The sequence below is a fragment of the Phragmites australis genome, chromosome 5 (genome assembly GCF_958298935.1).
Source record: "Phragmites australis chromosome 5, lpPhrAust1.1, whole genome shotgun sequence".
Taxonomy (NCBI): Eukaryota; Viridiplantae; Streptophyta; class Magnoliopsida; order Poales; family Poaceae; genus Phragmites; species Phragmites australis.
The window spans coordinates 6702198-6706937 of NC_084925.1; the positions used below are offsets into that span (position 1 = coordinate 6702198).

The following is a 4740-nucleotide window of genomic DNA, read 5'->3' on the forward strand; positions in this document are numbered from 1 at the left end:
GACCACGTGAGGCCAAGAAACTAAAGGTCACCAACGAACCGCGTTCAGTCTCACGCTCAGTGGTCGCGGCTGTGCCTGTGGTCCTGTTAGAACCTGGCTGCTCGCGCTAGAGCATGCTTGCAGAACTCTTCGCTCGAGTTTTCATCGTTGTCCTCGCCGAGCCATCTGGTCGGGCACGACTGGCTGGCCATTCGAGACTACCAGCGTGTGACTACCGACTGGCGAATCGGGTTCTGTGTTCGTATTTATGCGACTTAGACTACCAAGCTGCACTACCAGCGCTTGTATGAACCTTAATCGCTGCTGTGGCGGTGATCTCCCTAAGGGGCTCGGTTTTGATCCACTTCGTGAACTTGTCGATTGCCACACGTAAGAATCTAAAACCGCCTGGGGCTTTAGGGAACGGTCCCATGATGTCGAGCCCCCGGACAGCGAAAGATCGAGAGAGTGGTATGGTTTCCAGTGCTTGGGCTGGTAGGTTGGTATTTCAGCCGTGGTACTTGCACGACTCGCCTGCTCACAAGCATCCTAGAGGGCGGTGTGAGGTTTGACCTGTACGTATGGCTCCGAGGATGTTAGGGAATGATGTGCTCCCCCCATCCTGAGCAATGTGTTTCAGTAAAGAGTCATTGCTCCCTTGGTAGTAGAGGCGTCCCTCTACCAATAAGGATTCTCGCGGTCTACCCGCGTGACCCTTTCCGCTGATGCATCGTCGTCAAGGGATGCTTGATTCTGAAGATAGTCCAAGATCTGGTCCATCCAGGCCGTACCCAAATCGAGCAGAACAATCACATGATGGCCACCCGAGGTCGATGGCACCGAGGGAGGCGTTGCCTCCAAAGGTGTTGCCGCTTGTGTTCCGTTTCCCAGCGGAGCATCCCTTCCATGTTGGTTCGAGACCGCGGTGGGTGGTCGTGTGAATCTTTTTCCCAAAGACTTCGATCGGTGCGGGTTCGCAAGAAGAGGCCAGACAAACTAGCCCATCAGCCATGGAAGTAGTCCTTGCGAGGGATGTGCATGAATTCCTGGTCGATGGTGCGTCGCTCTAGCTTTCTTAGTTCAGAGTGGTATGTCACCATCGTCTGGTCCGAGCACTGGAAAACCCTTTGGTGCTAGGGTCACACCCAGTAGCGAGTCCCTCATCGCTAGTAGGTGTTACTCCCTCCGCGCGGGTGCTGCTCGCGTTCCAGATAAGAGATCCTCATACTCCGTAATGCTATTATTAATTGGAAAAATATAATTGAACCATGTACCTGACGATGCAGGATCCTGTGCTCGTTCGTTCTTGGTCGGAGGAAGCGTGCCTCGCTTAGCGATCAGTACCGCGCCTGTGGCGCCTTGAAATCCTACAAGGTAGGACAAAGATTCTCCCTTCCTATCTGAGGTGGTCAGTACCAAGGGAGGAGAAGGTTACCTTTCTGAGGTCCTGGTACCCAACGGGAAGTGGTTGTTACCCATGTCAGAAGTGCAAAGTGTGGACCCCTTTGTTCGTCCTCGGGTTGAACCTGCTTGAAGAAACAACACACCTTATTAGTTTCTGGGTACTCTTTTACCTAATCGGATCATACCTGGCTGATGGTTTTGGTTTGCGCCACATGGCTGGGTGTTGACCGTCCCGACGCAGTGAGTGCTCCTCCGGGTGGGGCTGCCATTGATGAGGCTGGTTCCCCTTGGACTTGCGGTCCGTGAGCCCCCGTTGGCACCGGGAACATGGATGCATTTGTTGCTCTTCATCAAAACTTGAGGCATTCAGATCCAGAACTCAAAAATGCGCCCCCCTACTTGGCTCACCAAATGTCGAGGTTTAATCCTTGACAATGATTTCAGGGTATGCTGGATAGTGGGTGTGTGATCAACGTTCCAGGTGTGCCTGTGGAATGTGTGTGTTTGTTATTCAAAAACACCAGAGTTATCCAAGTTCAGACCCCCCGTGGGGTAATAGCCCTACATCCTGTCTCTTCTTCCTTTCAAAGACCCTTACCCTTGTTACAAAAGACATCCCCTTTATATTTTAGAGGGGTAGAAATCTTACATGTGGGCCCAACAAAAAGACCCACGCCTGACTAGACAATCAGGATAGGCCACCAGTACATAATATGCTTGCGCTATACCTACCCTGGAGCACTGAGATGATCGTCCCATCCGTCGGCTGCGTCCCCGCTTGTCGCGTCCGGGTCGTTCGGCCTGCCCTGTCCCATCGATGTTTTCCCACGCGCGCCTGCCCTGCCCTCTGCTGCGTCTGTGAACCCGTCCCGCAACAATTAATGTTGCAGGACGGGACACGGTAATCCTGCGCCGGCCATGCCACCTCAGCTGGAGTGAAAACGCCTAGGGAAGGAAAATGACATGAGTAGCGGCATTAAATGAGGTTTGACAGGTTAGACGAGTACCTGCCTCGTGACCAGTAAGGACTGGTCGCGGGGAATCCTCTGAAGGTCAGGGTTGTGGTCGCGCTGGCGCCGACTGGTCGCACGGTAGGTCTGCGCCAGAGAACGAAAGCGAATACTGCCACAATTGGTCGTTGCGGGCCATCCCGGTGGGGAACCCCTATATTCTTTACATCGATACTAATGAACCCTCATTAGTGACGGGTTTTGGCCGGGTCCCAGCCCGGGCCACACATTAGTGACGGGTCGGCACTGGACCCGTCACTAATAGTGCACTAGTGACGCGTACTGAGAAGTCGTCACTAATGATATATCTCTTTTGATAGTTTTTTACGTAGTTATAACTTGAGACGTAAAAAAAATTGGTACTTCAAGTACCAAACTCAAGTTATAACTTTGATGCCTCTTCCTACCTTTCCAAGGACTGTAAAAAAACTCATTAAGATAGTTGCAACCACTAATTGCCGTTTAGTGATGCAACAAGCGAGCCCGAGCGCAACGTCCACGTCGGTCTGTTTTTTGGAGAACAAGTTATGACCAAGTAAGCAAGTCAATCTCGTCTAATATTTGACTATATCCTCTTCTTTTCTTTGCTGACAGAAACAGCATTAGACATTTTCAAGGGGCCTATGATCTGAACACCATGACAAAACCTACAGCATCCGGAGTTGAAATGGGTTGGTAGGCCGTGACATGGTCAAGCAAGACTTCCCTTTTCGTCCTCCGACGCAGAAAAGGTTGACTACTGAGCCCTAAACAATAAAAACTAATCAGATCACCATCAAGTGTAACACTCGCTGTGAATGTTGACTATTTCTTAATTACCTTCGCCAATTAAGATACTCATCGATCTATAATAACCATAGAGTTTCTCCCGTAGCCCCATACCATTTCTAGGCTGAACAAAGGTGGCCCTGTGAGCAGAGAAGAAACGCGTCTCAAACCATGAGCATGAGGTTCGGAGGAGCTCGCTTTCTGGCTCTTCTCTGCTTCTGGATGGCGGTTCTGACGGCCATCGGCGCCGTCGCCGTCGCCGGAGCAGATTCCAACTGTGAGAGCCCCTCAGTCCCTGATGGTTTCATGAGGTGTGTTTACTTTCTTCCTTTTCTGGACTGAGTTCTTTTGCTAATGCTGTTGCAGATTGCGAGTCACCCAACCATCCCGGGAAACCACCTCGCAAGCTTTTTGCTGGAATTCCGGGAGGAAGTTGTCCTCCCCCGTGATAGATAGAGTTTCCTGTGTAGCTGTGACATAGTTTCATATGTTTAGGTGCTTGATGACCAATGGCCTTGTATCTTTTATGTATTTTTGGATAATATTGGTCTCCAGATAGAAGCAACGCTTTGTGTTCTATAGACTTTCTCTGAAATTAACGAACTAGACGGAAGCTTGGATAAGCATGACATGCATAAATCATGTAGCCCTTGAAGGGTGTAATATTATAACGTGCTTGTATGAGTTTGCAACAGCGCATTCTCACAGTTTTATTACCGAGCTCTGGTCAGTGATGCTCTTGCCATGATGGCTTGGATAATATGTTACTACTACTTTTTCGTGTCTGATTGAATAATCTTCGAGAGTGCATCGTAATTTATCCTGTTCAATTTTGCATGTGCCCCTAAAGTAACCACATATTTCAGTTCAGCCCCCACGCTTTTTTTTTTAGTATCCCAATTTGGTGCCCGTTCTTGCGAACTTGGCTGATACGGCCACTGTAAGCACAGTTAAGGATCACTGAAATGCTTCAAACAAATGGGGTTTATAGAGAGTAGAATGTCCATTCTTCCCTGGGCACCACGATGTTTCCTGAAGCTTGGATGCAAGAAATATGTTTACTGCTTAGATGATGGCATGCAACCTGGCAAGTCAACAAGGGCGTCATGGCATGAACTTATCAAGGCTCAAAGAGAGAGAGAGAGAGAGAGAGAGAGAGAGAGAGAGAGAGAGAGAGAGAGAGAGAGAGAGAGAGAGAGAGACTGTGCTTAGTGAATAATCATGTTACAATTAAATGACCACGGTAAAATATTTTCGATCAGTAAAAGATTCTGTAGATGGGCTATGGTCTCGTAATATCGTCTCGATGATAATGGTCTGCAAAATCCAGGTAGTGAAAGAAGAGATCAAACAGCGATCTGCATGGCTGGGACTGCAATTAGTTATTTGTATGAACCGTATGTCTAAGCTAAGCGGAGTCATATTTCACTACAAGAAAGTCGATCATCTATGATAAAAATGGTGATGACAAAACCTGAAAATATCACAAATTGCAGGTTATTTGGTGACAATTCAAAAAATTTCATCATGGGTCCGTAATGGGGCAGTTTCGTCAGATGTGTTTATGACGAACTGTTAC

The 4740-nt window shown here is 48.7% G+C and overlaps 1 long non-coding RNA gene across 1 annotated transcript; it reads left to right on the forward strand.

The window, feature by feature from the left end:
- The first annotated feature begins 3274 nt into the window (after positions 1-3274).
- LOC133917410 (uncharacterized) lies at positions 3275-3946 on the forward strand. Its single transcript, XR_009909659.1, has 2 exons — positions 3275-3438; positions 3528-3946. It is a non-coding gene; the product is annotated as an uncharacterized LOC133917410 (long non-coding RNA).
- Positions 3947-4740: the final 794 nt, after the last annotated feature.